At 43.3% G+C, this 20383-nt stretch overlaps 1 protein-coding gene across 3 annotated transcripts in view; it reads left to right on the plus strand.

Moving 5' to 3' along the window:
* The window catches only part of IL34 (interleukin 34), a 56393-nt gene that overhangs the window by 20861 nt on the left and 15149 nt on the right, over positions 1-20383 (plus strand). Inside the window, exons 1-2 of one of the 3 annotated variants that reach the window (XM_029209418.1) lie at positions 2205-2395; positions 5613-5695. The exons of the other annotated variants lie outside the window; for them this stretch is intronic. The gene's annotated coding sequence lies outside the window, so the exon portion shown is untranslated. Of the gene's footprint in view, positions 1-2204; positions 2396-5612; positions 5696-20383 lie in introns of those variants that run through there. 3 annotated transcript variants of the gene reach the window in all.

The raw sequence follows: 20383 nt of genomic DNA on the forward strand, positions 1-20383 counted from the left end.
GCCACGGGCTGGCGCTCTCAGCAACCCTGCCAGGCTGGCATGATCCTTGCGCCCCACTCAGGTACCAGCGGGGAAGGGGAGGCTCAGAGCTAGAGCTAGAATTGGAATCCAGATGCCCTTGGTCGTTTTGAGGCATTTGTGCCTTTCTCCCCAGGGTTGATGCTAACCCTGGTCCTAAGTTGAAGGGTCGTTGAGAGAGGGAGCTGGGAGAGGAGAAGGGAATCAAGTAGCCAAAGAAACTCTTGGTGTATTCTGTCCTTCCCCATCCTGGCCTTGGGCGGGGTTTTTCCTCCAGCTTCTTGGGCTGAGGGTTTAGCTGACCTAGTTCTCCTTCTCTATTGGCATTTCAGCATCTGGCCCAAATGTCCTACTCATTCACTCAGATATTGTTCATCAGATGTTATTGTCTTCTGTGTGCACAGGCTCTGGGGACACAGTGATGAGGTCAGAACAAGGCTCTGGAGGCCCTTCTTACAAGATAACATACAAGTGAACACAGCCAAGATAAATGCAGAAGTGCCACAGGGAGTGTGACAGGGAATGACCTGGGCAGGTCAGAGAAGCCTCTCTATGCAGGTGATGTTTGAGTTGACAAGAAAGAGGCAGCTGGGCAGAAATCTGGGGTGGGACGTTCTAGGCAGAGATAACAGACGTAGTCCTTAAGGAGGAGTCGGTTTGATGTGTAGCTGGAGGTCAGTGTCTGCTTGGACAGTGGGTGGAGTTGGGGGAGGGGTCACCTTGCAGTGTGTGTGGGAAGTCATGGGGAACAGTGAGGACTTATTCTAAGTGCAGATTCCAGGATTCTTCTGAAAATGAAAAAAATGCTTGTATTCTTTTCTCACCTTCTGTCTTTTGTGATTTGGGGGGCCTCTTGTTTGGAAACATTTGAGGGACTCTCAGAACTGGAAGGAAGTATTTGTGCCCACCAGATCCCCTTTAGCCACTGTTGTACCTATTTCCGGGCTGTCACGAACAGCAGACACCATGTCATTCTCTAAGTCACCTTGCCAGAGTTACTTGGTGGGGTCACACACCCCGGGGCGGGGGAGGCCACTGACTAGTCAGGGGTATGAAAACCCAGCCGCCTTGCCCCAGGGTGGGAGGACTCTGGTGTTATTTATTTAGTTATTTATTTTTAATAAATTTATTTATTTTTGGTTGCGTTGGGTCTTCGTTGCTGTGCGCAGGCCTTCTCTAGTTGTGGTGAGCGGGGGCTACTCTTCGTTGTGGTGCGCAGGCTTCTCATTGTGGTGGCTTCTCTTGTTGCGGAACACGGGCTCTAGGCGTGCGGGCTTCAATAGTTGTGGCGCATGGGCTCAGTAGTTGTGGCTCACGGGCTCTAGAGCGCAGGCTCACTAGTTGTGGCACACAGGCTTAGTTGCTCCGCGGCATGTGAGATCTTCCACGACCAGGGCTCGAACCTGTGTCCCCTGCATTGGCAGGCGGATTCTTAACCACTGCGCCACCAGGGAAGTCCTCTGGTGTTATTTAAGAATGCTTTAGCACCCCCCAAGACCTGCCCTTCCCTATCCTCTCCCCTCACTCCTTCACCTGAAAGTTTTCTCTGGCAAGCTCTCCCTCAATAACTCACATAAAAGCAAACCCTGTCCCAGGCTCTGCTTCTGGGGAAACCAAGCTTAGAGAAGCCATTAGAGACCATGTGTTTTTTGGATTAGAAAGTGAGCTTCTAGGTTCAGAAACTTCCAGCTCTGAAAGTCCCTAAAACTGTGTGATTTACTCAATCATGCAACAGGTTAGTGGCAGGGCCAGGCCCAGGAACTATCCAACAGCCAGAAGGCATCAGGGGTATGGGGTGAGGCCTGCTGGTGAATGTGGTGCAGAGCCAATGTCGCAGCTGTGATTTACCAGCAGCTGTGCTCCCAGATGAAGCTTCATCTCAGGTAAGACCCCCTCTGCATGAATTGCTCCAGAGACTTTATGTCCAGAATTCCACCCACTTCCTCCTGTATTAGAGTAGTTCACACTGAAGTGTGAAAGACTGGCAGCTCACAGACAATGCATCCTGAAAAGAAGTTGCTTGTTAACCCCAATAAATCTGTAATTCGATGGACTTTTTATCAGGGTGGTAAAGTGAGTTGGAAGAATGCATACAGTGCAATTCTGTAGGGTTTTGAGGGCATGAGGGAGCCATATATCAGGAAATTCTTCGGCTTTCCCAAGGATCAGCTTCCCCACCCCCATTTCTGCTTCTCCTCACCCTCTTCTCCCCACAGTCAGATACGTTGAGAAGTGCCGGTGTCTTCCTCAGGTTTCAACAGCAGTGCCTGTCAAAGGTGCGAGCCACTGAAGGGGAAAGTGACTCAGCTAAAGAAATAATTTGGCCAAAAGTGCATTTTTGTAAAGAACAGACTGGTGATTTGAGCTAAGCTCCCCGGTAAGTGACTGATTTCTCAGAAGCACAGAGAACTGTGTATGATTTAGTAAATTTCCACACCATTTTCTAAAGGGCTGGCATCACTTGCTGGCTCAGGCAGGTTTGTGATATAGGTCTGGGTACGGCAGGGAAGGCACTCCTGAGGAGTGGCAGCCTTCCTGGACGGGGTTTCACCTGGACGGTGTTTCACCTTACCGTCCAAGTGGCCTTGGGCAAGTCATTTACTTTTTGCCTGGCACAGCTTCCTCATCTAAACAAATGGAGCTGGATATTCCAGAGCCTTGGTCCTCAAAGTGTAGTCTGCAGACCAGGAGCATCTACAACACCTAGGAGCCTGTTAGAAATTCAGAGTCCTGGGTCCTACCCCAGACCTTATGAATCTGTATTTTAACAAGATTCCCAAGCCATTCATATACATATCACAGTTTGAGGAGCCCTGCTCTGGACAAGACCACTCAAATGTAGTCCTTAAACCAGCTGCATCAGTATCACCCAAGCTTGTTAGAAATGTCAGTTCCTGAGCTCCAGACCTACTGAATCACATCTCTGAGGGTCGGCCCTAAAAGCCTGTGTTTTAACAGCCTCTCCAGGTGACTTAAGCACGCTGACCTTTGAGAAGCACCCTCAGTCAAGTAACATTTATTCTAGCAGAGGCTTGGCTGTAGAGCAGCTGTTGTATACAGAACTTGTTTGGTGCTGCTTTGCGGTTCTGGAAGCGCTCACATTGCACTCCACAGCAATTCTGGGATGTTCTTTTGTCTTTATCTTGCTTTGCCAAAGAGAAAACTGAAGTTTAAGGGAGGTTAAGTGAGTTGCCCAAGATCTTTCCATCTCACAATGTCTTGCATAGCATTATTGACATAAGATGTTTCTGGCAAGGTCAGCTGTTACAGGGTAATAAAACTCCTCATAAATATTTAAGATTACCTGTGATAAATGACAGAGGCTCTTGGAACATGAGCTGGGATAGATTTTGTGGGTCTTGATCAAGGCTTAGGAGCTCATGAACTGCAGCTCTTCTTTTACAGTTTCTTGTTTTGATTAGATAATATGTTCACATGGTTTAAACATCATATAATAAAGGACTATAGTCAAAGTTTTTCTTTAACTCTTGTTCCATAACCACCCAGTACCTTCATCCTCAGGTTAACTGTTTTTGTTTTTTTTAATTAATTCAATTTATTTATTTTGGCTGTGCCGGGTCTTAGTTGCAGCACACGGGCTCTTCATTGCGCCATGAGGGATCTTTTGTTGTAGCATGCGGACTTCTTAGTTGCAGCACGCATGCAGGATCTAGGTCCCCAACCAGGGATTGAACACAGGCCCCCTGCATAGGGAGTGCAGAGTCTTACCCACTGGACCACCAGGGAAGTCCCCCACAGGTAACTGTTTTTAGTTTATTGGATTTAACCTAATTAAAGCTGATCCTTGACAAAGCTGTGGAACCTCCTGATGTATGGTTACCCTCATGACCCCCAAAATCCCTGAACTTGCAGCATATGCATTTTTCCAATTCACTTTATCATCCTGACAAAAAGTCCATCAAATTACACATTTACTTGGGTTAACAAGCATCTTCTTTTAACGATGCACCATCTCTAAGAGGTTCTGAGCTGCCACTCTCTCACACTTTAGTGTGAATTATTCTAATACAGCATCTCTTTATACAAATACAAGCATATACAAATAAGTATTCTATATAACATATATTAACTATATATAATAGCATATATCACATATATTTAATGCGTTGTCACCTCTGCCGACACAAGTTGCAAACTAGAATACATGGTGCTGTTCTGTGCCTTGCTTGTTTCACTGAATATATTACACAGTTCTATTGTGTGATAACAGTTGTTTCCATTCTGTTATCACAGACATTGCTTGTATAGGTGGCATTTTACCAGTGCTTATTATATGTGCAGGATAAATTCCCAGAAATGAGATTGCTAGGTATCTGTATTTGTAATTTCAGGAGATATTGCCAACTTGCCCTCCTTAAGTTAGTACCAATGTGCACCTCCACCAGCTTTGGATGAGAAGTTACTGTTTTCTCACCTCTTTGTCAGCTCGTTAAATTGTCATATCATTAGATTTTTACCAATCTGGTAGGTGAAAAACAGTGACTCAATTGAATCTTCATTTAAATTTGTAATGAAAGTTTTAAACTTAGAATATGTGTTTATGGACCATTTCTATTTCTTTTTCTATGACTCTCTTACTATTAGTATTCTGCTTATTTCAAAAATTGGATCGTAGGGACTTCCCTGGCAGTCCAGTGGTTAAGACTTCGCCTTCCAATGCAGGGGGTGTGGGTTCTATCCCTGGTCGGGGAGGTAAGATCCCACATGCCTGGAGGCCAAAGAACCAAAACATAAAACAGAGGCAATATTGTAACAAATTCAATAAAGACTTTGGAAATGGTCCACATCAAAAAAAAATCTTAAAAAAAATTGTATGGTTGCCTTTTTCTTTATTTCTAGGAACTGATTATCTATTAGGGAAGGTTGGCCTTTTGCCTTTGATAAAAGTCGTGTCTAATTTAGTGTTTCTCTTTTATTTTGTTGATGGTTGGTTGGTTTTGTTTGCATGTGTTTTTATTTTTTGCCGTCAAATTTATCAGTCATTTCTTTTACGGCTTCTGAATGTTGAATCATAGGTATAAAGGTCTGCCCCACTTCAAGATAACATGTTATTTATTTTCTTCTATTATTTTACATCCAAATTTTGATCCATTTGGAATTTATCCTGAGGTATGCTGTAAGGTATAGATCCAACTTTTTCTTTTCAGATGGCTATCTTTTCTCTGCTGAATTGAAAAGCTACTTTTATTGTAAGCTGTTTATCATAAGCTTTTTTTCTCATACATATGTGGGTCTGTTTCAGAACTTGCTACTCTTTTCCATTGGTTTCTCTGTTTACTCATGTTCATTCATGCTCATGGTTTTGCTTGCTACGGTTTACAATATTTAAAAATATCTTTTGGTGTATTGAAGGGCTGCCCCTTATTTTTAGATCTCTTTCAGGCTACTCTTGCTTATTTGTTTTTCTATTTGAACTTTGTAATCTGGTATGTAATTACACACACACACGTGTTGGTGTTTTTACTGGAATTGCTTTAATAAAAACTGAAGTATAACACACATACAGGAAAGGGAACAACTTGTAAGTATATGGCTTGATGAATTATCATATAGTAAACTGAACTATTACCCAGATCTGGAACTGGAGCAGTACCAGCATGGAGAAGCCCCGCTCCGGTCCCCAAGCTGTTATTACTACGTCGCCCTCTTCCAAAAGGTAATTATCGTCCTCATTTCTTATGTCATAGATTAGTTTTGATGTTTTTTTAAAACTTTATATAAATGGATTCTTTTGTATTTGGCTTCTTTTGCTCAACATTATATTTGTGAGGTTTTCTAAGTCTGTCCTCCTGCTGATGGACAATTAAGTTGTTCCCAGTTTTTGGCTATCATGAATAATGCTGCCATGAACACTGTAACACATGGCTTTTGGTGCCTCTATATATACATTTCTGCTGGATATTTACTTACGAGAGAACTTATACATGGGATATGCATATGTTCAACTACAGAAAATACTGCCAAACTGTGTTCCAAATAGACATGTAACCATTTACCCTCCTTCCAGTGGTATCTGAGAATTCCAGTTATTCCTAGTTCCTGCAACAATTGGTTTTGTTGGTCATTTGGATTTTACTTACTCTGTTGTGTGTGTAGTGGTAATTAATTGTGGTTTTAATTTTCACTTCTGTAATGACTAATGAGGTTAAGCACTTTAAAATATGTATTTGTTGGCTATTTAAATATTCTCTTTCGTGAAATGTATTGGGATTGCTTCAAATTTATACATTAAATTCAGAGAATGGACATATTGATGACGTTGGATGTTCCTATCCAGGAACATGGTATGTCTTTCCATTTGTTTAAATCTTCTGTGTCCTTTAGTATTGTTTGCAGTGTTTTGGTATGGATCTTGCACATTTTTTGATAGGTTTATTCCTAGATATTTTATGTTTTTTATGGAGTCTTTTCTAACTGGCTATTGTTTGTAGTAGTTTCTTAATTGATTCTTTTAGCTGTTCTAGGCTTATAATCATTTCATCTATAAATAGAAATGTTTCCAATTCCAATTCCTCCTATGCAGTTCTTTATCTTTGTTTTTCTAATTGAGATATAATTGACATATAACATTGTATTAGTTTTGGGTGTACAAAATGATGATTCCATATATGTATATGTGTGAAATGATTACCACAATAAGTTGGGTTAACATTCATCACCACAAGTAGTTATAATTTTTTTCTTATAATGAGAACTTTTAAGATTTGCTCCTTTAGTAACTTTCAAATATACAACACAGTATTGTTTTAATTTCTTTCTTTCTTTTTTTTTTTTTTTCGGTACACGGGCCTCTCACTGTTGTGGCCTCTCCCATTGCGGAGCACAGGCTCCGGACGCGCAGGCTCAGCGGCCATGGCTCACGGGCCCAGCCGCTCCGCGGCATGTGGGATCTTCCCGGACCGGGGCACGAACCCGTGTCCCCTGCATCGGCAGGCAGACTCTCAACCACTGTGCCACCAGGGAAGCCCTAGTATTGTTAACTATAGTCACCGTGCTGTACATTATATTCCCTCATCCAATTATTTTATCTCTCATTTCTTTAGCTTATCTAATTGCACTGGCTAGTACCTTCTGTACAGTGATAGTGTGCACATGTGTGTTATATCTGACTTTAGTGGGAATGTGTCTGGTGTCCTCTAGTTAAGCAAAATGCTGGCTTTTGACTGAGATTTATATATTTTATCTTATTAAGGAATTATCCATTGATTCCTACTTTGGGATTTTTTATCAGCAAAGTGTGTTTTTTTGGTCAAATTTTGTCAAATGCTTATTCAACATTTATGGATTTCCTGGGATCTATCATTATGTTATACTATATTAAGAAGTTTCTGGCAGTTCCCTGGTGGACTAGTGGTTAAGATTCTGGGCTTTCATGGCCGTGGCCTGGGTTCAGTCCCTGGACAGGGAACTAAGATCCTGTGAGCCGTGCAGTACAGCCAAAAAAAAAAGAAGTTTTTTAATATTGAACCATCCCTGTATTCCTGCAGTAAATTCCCCTTGATCTTTTCTTTCTTTCTCTTTTTGGCCACGCCGCATGGCTTGCAGGATATTACTTCCCTGACTAGGGATTGAACCTGGGCCACCGAAGTGAAAGTACCAAGTCCTAACCACTGGACCGCCAGGGAATTCCCTCCCTTTGGTTTTTTAATGTGCTGTGCCACCCTACTGGAGACGGTTCTTTGACTGAGGCAACAGCTACTGTGGACTCCTCTGGAGAGGGTCTAGGGACATGTACAGAGTCAGTACATATGGGCTGAAGTGTCCTTTCCTAAAGTAAGGAACCATTGGTTTGATTCTTTTTTAGCAAACCCAACTCCAAACTCCTTCCTGGTGTAATGGACAACAGAAACTGGGGTTTTGGGAATCCCCTGGTGGTCCAGTGTTTAGGACTCTTTGCTTTCACTGCCGTGGGTCAGGGTTCAATCCCTGGCCAGGAAACTAGGATCCCACAAGCCATGTGGTGCAGCCAAAAGAAAAAACAAAAAAAACCCCGACAACTGGGGTTTTCCATCCAGTTGGGAAAAAATGCATGTTTCTGATCTTAGCCTTTTTTTTCAGTTTCGCTCTGTTGTCCTTTGGTTAACTTTCATCTCAAAACAAAACAAAACATTCCAAAACCCAAAAAACAAAATTAAACAACCTTAATCCTGTTACACTCAGTTTTTGTTTATATAATGTTTTGGAGGATGTCCCAGTAGGCTTTGGGACTCACTGCTCTATTGTTTCTCAAGAAGGGAAAAAAGTTGAAGGAGTCTGGGTATGTAACAAACCTCTGGGTTCTCAGTCACTGGGGAATCCAGTGCCCAATCCAAAGAAGAGGCATCCACTTGGCAGTGCAGCCAGTGGTTAAGACTTCCAGGCCAATTTGTCTGGGCTCAAATCCCTCCTCTGTGTACTGCTGTGTGACCTCAGACAAGTTATATCACCTCTCTGGTCCTCAGTGCCCTCATTGAAAATGAAAGATAATAATGGTCCTACATCTAGCCTTGTTGTGAGGATTCGGTGAGTTCATGCCTGGCAAGATCCTTGGCCATAAATGTGGGGGATCCGGAATGGAGATTAGAGCATCCAGTGTGGATTGGGCCAGGTGGTCTTTGCATTCAGTGACTTTCCTGACCTTTGCTGATGCCAATCCTCATGCAGATATCTGCCGGTGTGCTTAGACAAGTGACTGACAAGTTCTCAGGGTCAGGGGCTTCTAAGATGAAGCAAAATAATGAAATAAAAATTCCCCTTTTGTAAGTGTCTGGGCTGCAGAAAGCAAAGGAATGGAAGATTCCTTAAGGTTGATATTTCAGATAATAAATTTGTGAGTTACTGAAGAGCTGGGTTAAGGCTCTTGGCCCCTAATCAGGCTTTTCTGCAGCCTTTAATTCTAAGGCTTGGACCTCCCTCAGAAGTGTGTTGGTTCATTTTTGAATGGGGCATCTGCAAGGTGGCTTTCTTAGGTAGTGCTGCCTGTGGTCCCCATAGTATTTGTGTCTGAGAGGGTAAAAGAGGCATTTTGCTGTGGGCAGAGGGAACAGATGCGGAGGTTGGTTGAGTGTGAAGGGAGCCATTGGGAGGGAGGGGCTCCCTGGGCAGTGCCCCGGTTCTCCCACTAAATGTGGATTCTGAACAGCATTGCCTGGCTCTCCTTCAGGTGTTCTGTCTAATTTGGTGAAGCAGGAGCCAAAGGAGGCCTCATCACCAGCTTGCTGTTTCCAATGAGCTATTTGCAATTTAAAAAATTGTAGTATAATTACTTAAAATAAAAGGCACAGACCTTAAACATTCTGTTTGATGGTTTGTTAGTTTCCTAGGGCTACCGTAACAAAGTACCACAAATTTGGTGGCTTAAAAGAACAGAAGTGTGTTCTCTCACAGGCCTGGAGGCTAGAAATCCAGAATGAAGGTGTCAGCAGGGCCATGATTTCTTTGACTTTTCATTGCCTCTTCCTGGCTTCTTGTGGTTGCTCATAATTCCTTGGCTTGTGGACATGTCATTCTGATCTCTGTCTCGATCGTCACGTTGTATTCTCCCTGTGTGTCTCTATTTTCTCTTCTTATAAGGACGCCAATCATTGGATTAGGGCCTTCCGTAATCTGGTATGAGCTCACTCTAATTTAACGAATTAAATCTGCAAAGCCCCTATTTCCAAATAAGGTCACATTCTAAGATTCCAGTGGACATGAATTTTGGGGAGACACTATTCATCCCAGTACAGATGGCTTTTGACAATTGTGTATACCCAGGTGACCACCACCCCAGTCAACAACCAGGATATTTCCATCACTATGGATTTGCTCATGCCCCTTTCTAGTCAGTTCATACCTCTACCACCCACCCTAGACAATCACTGTTCTGATTTCTGTAACTGTAGATTAGTTTTTTGCCTGTCCTTGCATTCGAGTAAATGGAATTATGTAGCATGTGCTCTTTCATGTCTGGCCTCTTTTGCTCAAAATGTTTTTGAGATTCATCCATGTTGTTGCGTGGATCACCAGTTTGCTCCTTTTTCTTGCTGAGTAGTCTTCTGCTGTGTGATTATACCACGGTTTGTATATCCATTCTTCTATTGATGAACATTTGGATTGTTTTCAGCTTTTGGAACTGCATATTATTCATAGCATGAATATAGTAGCAATGCACATTCTCGTTCTTTTTGTGGACATAGATCTTGATTTTTCTAGGTTAATACTAGGATTAGGATTGCTGCTTCATAGGGCAGGTGTATATTTCACTTTATTAGAATTGCCAAACAGTCTTCCAAAATGATTGTATGCTCCCAAGAGCGATGTGTAAGAGTTCCGGTTGCTTCGTATCCTCGTGAACTTGGTTACTTTCTTGGTGGTAGTTATTTTCTTTGATGCATAGAGAGGATAACTCTGCAGAGGTTTCCATCCACAGAGCTGTCGAGCTGAAGTCCCTCCAGCTACTGACTTCTGCTTCCCTCCTTTTTGTTTTGTTTTGTTTTTTATCGTGTTGCTCCAAGGAAGCTTTCAGGCAGAAAGGTCTGCTGGAGTCCCTTTGTCCACTGTCCCTTTTTTCTGAGAAGAGCAAAAGTATGGACCCTCCACACTCTGTTCTACTCTTGAGTCTCCTTGCTTGTTGGAGGTCAGAAGTTGAAGGTCAGAGGTTGGAGATCAGAGGTTGGAGTCCTTCAGAAGGACATCAGCAACTTTCTTGAAGCAGGAGCTGTTCAGAGTGTTCAGGGTTCCCACGTGACTAGTTCCACACTGTGTTTGTTTGTTTCTTTCTTTCACAGTCAAGTGTTTTGCTCACAGATCTCTACTGATGGTACACAAGCAACAGCAATAAAGGAAATCATTCAAAAATAAAAGAGAGAAGTTCACTGGTCTTGGAATATATGTGGGGAGTGGGGGTGGATAAGTTGCCTTTAAAGTTAAAACTGTAAAATTTCCACTTAATAAAAGCCTGTGCTTTGAAAAAATAAAAAAAAGAAAGCTTAAGTTTTCCAAAACCCATCTTTACTGCAATTTATAATAGTGAATAATAAAAATAGTAAATACTGAGCTACTGCATACATCCCATGTTCTAAGTTTTCCATATATAGAAACTCGGTAAATACTCCCATAACGCTTTGAGGTCAGAATTTTGTATCAAGGCCATTTTACAGATGAGGAACCTGAGGCAAGAAGAGGATGCTGACCTCTCCCAAGGCAAGGTGGAGCCAGAATTTGAACTCAAGGGTTCTAGCTTCAGAGTCTGTACATATCTTACCTGCACATTTTTTCCTTAGGGTCATTCACATTTTGGAAACCTAGTCACATTTATTCAAAAAGGAAACATTATATCACTACCATAAATGGGAGGTTCATATCACTTGCCAAAGATAGATGATAACTATAAAAACAAATACTCTGATAATAGTATTATTCTAACTTATTCCTATTGTTTCTCCCCCCAGCACCTTTTTTTTTTTTTTTATGGTTTGTGCTTTTGGTGTCAAATATAAGAAAATTTTGCCCAACTCAAAGCCACAAGTATTTTCTCCTAGAATTGTTATAGTTTTAGGTTTTGCAATTATGTCTATGATCCATTTCAAGTTATTTTTATGCATGGTGTGAGGTAAGGGTTATGCTTAATTTTTTTTAAGTAAGGATTTCCAGTAGTTTCTGCAGCATTGGTTGAAAAGACTCCCTTTCCATGTCTTCTCTGGGTCTGACGTTTCCCCGGGAATGGGAGGATTAATTCTCGCAGTCGCTACAAGGAGAAAAAGGTACAATCATTGTGCTACACTGGATATATACCCATTGGCACACGGTCAGGACTCAATAAACAGCAATTAGTTCTCAGATTATGGTAACTGCTTTCCTGTGGTTTGGCATTTAAGTTGTTTCCAGTTTTCTTTCTTCAAGTGTAAACAGCAATGCAATGGATATTCCAACCGTACTGCTTTTTTTTTCTTTAAAATTATTTTAGAGTATATTTACACATCTTAATCCATACTACAATTAGTGTTAGAAGTGTTTGGATTCATGCACTCTGCCAGAAGCCGGAAGCCAGAAGCCATGCATTGCTTTTGAATTAGCTCTGCTTCTAACTAGAGGGAGCTTCTTGAGAGTGCTAAGAGCTGGAATCATCACCTTCCCTGGCAACCCCCTGCCACCATCCCCAGTGGGTATTTTCTCATCTTCCCTTTAGCTGCACACACTCCCATGATACTGTTTTCTACTCATTTATTTACCTCCTTGCCTCCCCCACTGGCCTGTATACCTCTTACTGGAATCACACCTTACCAGTTCCCAGCACAGTGGCTGCACATAGTAGGTGCTTAATAAATGTTGACTGTAAGAACAGCGTGCAACACAGCATGAGCTAGTACTGCTGCTGGATCTGTGGACTTCTCCGAGATGAGCTCTCTGATAACATTGTTCTTTTAGCACTGGTGCTTTCGTTCCAAGACATCTCATCATTTAAACAGCTTTCTCTAAGTGTGGATTGTGTGCCATTAGTTAATGTTGGATGGCGTAACATGGTACTGGTACTTGGATCCTGCATTAAATAACATTGAATCCCAAAGTGAGGAAATCTCTTTTCAGTTCTTTTTCAATCCTTCTTACTTCTCTAGGAAAGGGTTTCTCAGCCTCAGCACTGCTGACATTTGGGGGCCAAAAGATTCTTTGCTGTGGGGCGGCTGCCTTGTGCAGGGTAGAATGTTTACAGCATCCTGACCTCCACACACTAGATGCCAGTAGCACCACCACCCCCAGTTCTGACAACCAAAGATATCTCTAGGCATTGCCAAATGTCACCTGGGGGACAAAATCCACCTCCCAGCTGAGAATGACTGCTCTAGGAGAAAGACTCAGTCTGGTGCTAATATATTTCAAACACCTCTCTAACCCTTGCTAGTCTCCCTTTTCCAAAAAGAGAGAGCAGATCCCTAGTTCAGCAGGCAATGCTTTCTCACTCGAATTTACATTATTTTGCTTTCCTTGATGTTACTTTCTCATTTTGGCAAGTTAGAATTGTTTTCCTCTCAATGTAAGTGTTACGAAGTTTTCTTTACAAATAAATTACAGTAAAAAGGTGAGTGACTATAGAGAAATATACCTCAAACATGTGGATATGGCCCAGATAGCTCTGTGCTAGACGCCTGGTTCTAAGGAAACATTGAGTAACGCATCTTCCTGTTTCAGTGCTTCTGTCGTCTGCAGCACTAGGCAGGCTTTTATGTTTTTCTTTTTAAAAATTAATTAATTTTTTTTGCTGTGTTGGGTCTTCATTGTTGCGTGCGGGCTTTCTCTAGTTGCGGTAAGCGGGGGCTACTGTTCGTTTTGGTGCATGGGCTTCTCATTGCGGTGGTTTCTCTTGTTGTGAAACATGGGTTCTAGGTACACGGGCTCTAGGTGTGGCTTGCGGGCTTTAGAGCGCAGGCTCAGTAGTTGTGGCGCATGGGCTTAGTTGCTCCATGTGGGATCTTCCCCGACCAAGGATCGAACCCGTGTCCCCTGCATTGGCAGGAGGATTCTTTTTTTTAAAACATCTTTATTGGAGTATAATTGCTTTACAATGGTGTGGCAGGTGGATTCTTTTTTTTTTTTTTTTTGCGGTAAGCGGGCCTCTCACTATTGTGGCCTCTCCCGTTGCAGAGCACAGGCTCCGGACGCGCAGGCTCAGTGTCCATGGCTCACGGGCCTAGCCACTCCGTGGCATGTGGGATCTTCCCGGACCGGGGCACAAACCCGTGTCCCCTGCATCTGCAGGCCGACTCTTTAACCACTGCGCCACCAGGGAAGCCCCAGGTGGATTCTTAACCACTGCGCCACCAGGAAAGTCCAGGTTTTTTAGTTCTGCTTCACCTAAGTCAATACTCCAGCTTGGGAGATGCCCTAGGGATCTGGTGTAGGTGCCAAGCCTCCCAGACATGCTAACACCGATCACATACATGCATCACCTGTCAGAAGTGTACTGCCTGCTACAGGCATTTGGTCTGTGGACCCAGGAGTGAGTCTTGGTTGATAAAATCATTCAGGTAGCTTTGGATTACAAGGGTAAAGGCAGTGCATGTCTTGATGCCAGCCAATCTTTTTCTGAGAAGCAGGCATTTGAAAACAAATCACACAGGCCTGGAGACTTCCTGATTTCATAGGTCAGACGTGGGAGGAAAGTGCACTATGTCATTCATATCAGATATCTTGGCAAAGCTGCTGGCCTGCTACTGACTCTGCTTGCCTCATGGGAAAAGGCTTGATCAGATAGCCATGTGAGTGAGAATATCACACTTAGCAACCCTTGATGAATTAATGGGTCTAGGCATTAAGCATTGATAGGTATCAACATCAGAAAAGAGTGAAAACCAGACATTACCTCCTGTTGGGAGAACCCAGCACCATGTGTAGTCGTGACAAAGGATTTATGCTTGAGTCTGATCCAACCCCCAGTGTGCAAAAGCAGAGAACAGAGGAATGTGTTGAATTGCACAGTGAGTGCAGACTGGGAGCACTCTCTGGGACACATATCCTGGGTTCTTTAACAGATGAAGTGTAAAAGGATGGGATGGAGGAGAAATCCTGTAGATTGTAGATTAAAAGAGGCTTAAAAGATATGAAATTTTAAAAATGGGCAAGGCTGAAAACTAAACTATACTGTCTAGGGAGGCACACTTGGTTGATAAAACCAGAAAGAAAGCCAACAAAGTGATTGCTGTAATAATTAGGATGCTGGTTACTTTTTTGGCGAGCTATAGTTGAGATGGGGCTCATGGAGGACCTTTTAGGCTGGCTGACTGGGTTCCATTCCTTGATTTCATGGTAGATATAAAGTTTGTTTATCTTATAATAATTCATTAAACTATACATTTGTTTTCTGTTACCTCTATGTTTTATTTTAAAATAGTTTTTAAAAAGCAAGGTGCAGGGCTTCCCTGGTGGCGCAGTGGTTGAGAGTCCGCCTGCCAACGCAGGGGACACGGGTTCGTGCCCCGGTACGGGAGGATCCCACATGCCACAGATCAACCTAGCCCGTGAGCCACAACCACTGAGCCTGCACTCTAGAGCCCTCGGGCCACAACTGCTGAGGCCTGCACACCTAGAGCCTGTGCTCCGCAACAAGAGAAGCCACCACAATGAGAAGGCTGTGCACCACAACAAAGAGTAGCCCCCGCTCGCCACAACTAGAGAAAGCCTGCATGCAGCAACGAAGATCCAATGCAGCCATAAATAAATAAATAAATAAATTAATTAAAAAAAAACCAAAAAAACAAAACTAGTGCTGGGACAACTGGTTAGCCACATGCAAAAGAATGAAGTTGGGCTCTTGCCTCACACCATATACAAAAATTAACTCCAAATGGATCGAAGACCTAAATACAAGAGCTAAAACTATAAAATTCTTAGAATAAAACACATGTATATCTTTGTGCCCTTGGATTAGACACTAGTTTCTTAGATATGACACCAAAAATCATAAATAACCAAAAAATAGAAAAATAAATTGGACTTCATCAAACTTAAAAAGTTTTGTGCATCGGGGACACTATCAGGAAAGTGAAAAGACAACCCACAGAACGGGAGAAAATATTTACAAATCATACATCTGATAAGAGTCTAGTACCCAGAATACATAAAGAACTCTTGTATCTCAAAAATAAAAAGATAGGGCTTCCCTGGTGGTGCTGTGGTTGAGAGTCTGCCTGCCAATGCAGGGGACGTAGGTTCGTGCCCCTGTCCGGGAAGGTCCCACATGCCACGGAGCGGCTGGGCACGTGAGCCATGGCCGCTGATCCTGCGCATCTGGAGCCTGTGCTCCGCAATGGGAGAGGCCACAACAGTGAGAGGCCCGCGTACCGCAAAAAAAAAAAAAAAAAAAAAAAGGATAAACCAGTTTAAAAAAATAGGCAAAGGATTTGAATAAACATTTCTCCAAAGAAGGTATACAAATGGCCTATAAGCAGGTGAAAAGATGCTCAACGTCATTAGTCATCAGGAAAATGCAAATCAATACCACAATGAGATACCACTTCATACCCACTAGGATGGTTGTAATGAAAAAGATAGATAATAACAAGTGTTGGTGAGAAATCAAAACCCTCGTACATTGCTGATGGGAATGTAAAATGGTGTAGCTGCCTTGGAAAGCAGACTGGCAGTTCCTCAAAAAGTTAAACGTGGAGTAGCCATATGACCCAGCAACCACATTCCTAGGAATATACCCAAAGAGAACTGAAAACATACACCAACACAAAAACTTGTACACGAATCTTCATAGCAATATAACTCATAATAGCCAAAAAATGAACACAACCCAAATGTCTATCAATTAATGAATGGATGAAGAAAATGTAGTGTATCCATACATTAGAATGTTATATTACAATAAAAAGGAATGAAGTACTGGTCCTGGTGGTAAGATGGTGGCCGCTGCAGAGTGTGATGTGGTAATGGCAGCAACTGAGCCAGAGCTGCTCAACCACAAAGAAATGAAGGAAACAGTCTTTCAAGGAGCAAGAAGGTGCATACTATGTCAAGAAAGATTACAATGACGCTTGTAATTATTATATATAGATATCTATATACAGCTATTATATGTAGATATACTCTTTATATATATACAGTAGCCATGTGACGTGTATGTGTGTGTGTGTGTGTGTATGTGTGATGGAATACTACTCAGCCATAAAAAAGAATGAGATAATGCCATTTGCAGCATCATGGATGGACCTAGAGATTATCATACTAAGTGAAGTAAGTCAGGAAGAGAAAGACAAATACCATATGATATCACTTACATGTGGAATCTAAAATATGATACAAATGAACTTATTTACAAAACAAACAGACTTACAGACACAGAAAACAAACTTATGGTTACCAAAGGGGAAAGGGGGTGGGGGAGGGATAAATTAGGAGTTTGAGAGTTCAAGGTGTTCTTTGGCGGTCCTGGGAGCTTTGAAGCATCTGGTCCAGGGATTTTTTTTTTTTTTTTTTCAATTTGACAAATGAAAGGAAACTATTTAGAACCCAGAAAATGCAGATTTGTGCAGTTTAACCTGGAATGTGGACACAGGTCACCTCCTCCCTTCATCATGTCTCCATCTATTTAGAGCGGTTTGTTTTCTTAGTTGGATACCCTGTGCCTGTGTGAGTGGGGTGAAGGAAAGGGAGCCAGACTAAAGACTACAGGTAGGGGAGGGAGGCAGAGAGTGAACAGGGAGACAGCTTGTGAATTTTTGTTTTACTGTTTAAATTTATTTAAAAAAGAAAGAAAATTGAGAATATAATGTTTCACCCTTATTTTTTTAAAAAAAGGAAGTACTGGGGGGCTTCCCTGGTGGCGCAGTGGTTGAGAGGCCGCCTGCCGATGCAGGGGACACGGGTTTGTGCCCCGGTCCGGGAAGATCCCACATGCCACGGAGCGGCTGGGCCCGTGAGCCATGGCCGCTGAGCCTGCACGTCCGGAGCCTGTGCTCCGCAACGGGAGAGGCCATAGCTGTGAGAGGCCCGCGTACCGCAAAATAAATAAAGGAAGGAAGGAAGGAAGGAAGGACTGATAGATGCTATGTCTTATCCTGCTCAGGTTGCCATAATAATATACCATAGCTTTCCAGGCGGCGGGGACGGAGGTGGGCCCGGCGGTCCGCACGGCCTCCGGACTGGAGCCCGGGTCCCCGCCCACCCCAGCGCCCGCCACCAGCCGAGCCCCGCGTCGCAGTCCTGGGTCCCGGTGGCCGGAGGTGCGCCCGGGTCCGCGGGACAGGCGGGCGAAGAGGTCGCCTGTGTTGGGGGGTGGGGTGCGGCAAGGTTCCCGCGCCTCCATGGAGCCCGGTACGGGGCTGGGGCGCCGCGGTTTGCTGTGCTCTCCGCACTCTCCCGGGCCCTGAAGCCTCGAGAACACGGCTAAGCAGCAGTAGTTTAATGGGGCCTGCTGGGGTCTCAGTTCTTGGCTGGCCCCGGAACAAGAGGTTGCCAGGCGTGTGACGGCAGCAGGTAGGAGTGAGATGCTGGTGCAGTGATGAGCAGGAAAGGAAGGACAGTGGCGGTTGGCCTGTGAACCTAGGCAAGAATGACCAGCCAACACAATCCAGACCAAGGTCCGTGGGCCCAGCTCGGTCCTGTGAGGCTGGTCAGTGGAATAGACCTGGAGGTGTGGCTCTTGTCAGTCTAGGACTGGCTTTGGGACAGATCCAGCTGATGGGGCCAGGGCACCATCCTCAGTTCTCCAGGAGAGTGCGCCGGCGTGGAGCCAGGGGGGTGTGCCCGACTCAGCACTGCGGCCACGCGTGTCCAGTCTGCTGGCAAGGGCAGTGCAGAGCCAGGGGAAGTCATGGCCTTGGGAATGTCCTCTGATGAAAAAGAACCTGCAGGCTTATAAAATAACTTTTGTGTAGAACGTTGGTGTGTTGAAAAGCAGTTCTGTGTGCTGTTCCCCCTTGGTGTGGATCAGCAGTGCTGAGGCAGCAGGCGTGATACAGAAGTGTGAGCAGAGACCGTTTGGAGTCCCCAGACTCCAGGGAAACTAGAGGTGACAGCCAGCCTAGTGAAGAGGACAGGAGTTGGGGCCTGTGGTGACAGCCCAGCAGGTGCCCCTTGTCTCAGGGCCCTAATCCTGGCTCCAGCCGGGTGGTCAGGGGAGCTGCAAGGTCTTCTGGGCGAGCAGAGCTCACAGTCCTAAGCTGTTCTTCGTTGTGTTTGGGTCATCTCCCCCCATCCAAGGGGAGAAATCTAGATGAGGTTTAAGAATTAGTGCTTTCAAAGGTAAATAAATATGTGAGGTGATGGATGGGGGAATCCTTTCACAATGTATATGTATATCAAATCATCACGTTGTACACTTTAAATACCTTACACTTTTATTTGTCAATTATACCTCAATAAAACCAGAAAAAAAAAAGAATTAGTGCTTTAAGAATGTGGATCTCATAGTTGAAACCTTGGAACACGTGTTTTCAGCCCAAGGTGTTAAAGTGAACGGAAGGGTTCAATGCCTTTTCAAGGAGGGTGACTCCATGTGGGCAGAACTAGAGAATAAATGGGTCTTGAATATATACCATAGACTGGGAGGCTTAAACAACAGAAATTTATTTTCTCACAGTTCTGGGGGCTGAAGTCCAAGATGAGGGCACCAGCATGGTTGGTTTCTGGTGAGTGCTCTCCCCTTGGGTTGCAGACAGCCACCTTCTGGATGTGTGCTCACGTGACCTCCTTTTTATGGGATCATGGAGAGAGAGAGAGAGAGAACAAGCTCTCTGATGTCTCTTCTTATAAGGGCACTAATCCTGTCATGAGGGCCCCACCTTCAGGACCTCATCCAACCCTAATTACCTCACAAAGACCCCATTTCCAAATAACATCACATTGGGGGTTAGAGCTTCAACAGAGGAATTTCGCAGAGGCACAAACATTCAGTTTACATGATGAATGAACCCTGCAAATATTATGCCAAGTGACAGAAACTGGTCACAAAGGATCACATATTATAAGATCCTATTTACATGAAAGGTCCAGAATATGCAAATCCATAGAGATAGAAAGCAGATTAGTGGTTGCCAGGGGCCAGGGGGAAGAGGAAATAAACAGTGATTGCTGATGACTACAGAGTTTATTTTTAGGTTGGTGAGAATGTTCTGGAATTAGATTATGGTAATTGTTGCACAACTTTGTGAATATACTAAAAATCTCCACTGAATCGTGCCCTTCAGAATGGCAGACTTTATGACATGTGAGTTATATCTTAATTAATTTTTTTAGGTTTTTTTTTTTTGATGTGGACCATTTTTAAAGTCTTTATTTAATTTGTTACAGTATTGCTTCTGTTTTATGCTTTGGTTCTTTGGCCACGAGGCATGTGGGTTCTTAGCTCCCTGACCAGGGATTGAACCCCCATCCCCTGTGTTGGAAGGCGAAGCCTTAACCACTGGACCGCCAGGGAAGTCCCTTAAATTTTTTTTTAAAAAGAGAGGAAAAAAGACATAGAGACCCATCAATCAGTGGACCAACTTACTGGGCTCTTAATTCAAACAAAGCAACTTAAAAAAAGACGTTTTTTAAACAACCAGGGAAAATTGAATGTGGATTCTTTTTTTTTAATTTATTTTTTAATTGATGTAACATTGGTGTATAATATTACATGTTTCATGTATGCAGCATTATATTTCTACTTCTGTATACACTACAGCCTGCTGACCACCAAAAATTTAGTTTCCATCCATCACCATACAGTTGCCAACCATATAGTTACAACATATGTTACCCATTTTGCCCTTCTCACCCTTCTGCTCTGGTAACCACTACTCTGTTCTCTGTATCTGCATGTTTGTTTTTGTTTGTTTTGGTTTGTTCGTTTGTTTTTTATATTCCACGTGAGCAAAATCATATGGTATTGTATTTCTCTGACTTA

Source organism: Monodon monoceros, unplaced genomic scaffold, assembly GCF_005190385.1.
Source record: "Monodon monoceros isolate NGI ecotype Baffin Bay Population unplaced genomic scaffold, NGI_Narwhal_1 Super_Scaffold_10, whole genome shotgun sequence".
In the NCBI taxonomy this organism is placed as follows: Eukaryota; Metazoa; Chordata; class Mammalia; order Artiodactyla; family Monodontidae; genus Monodon; species Monodon monoceros.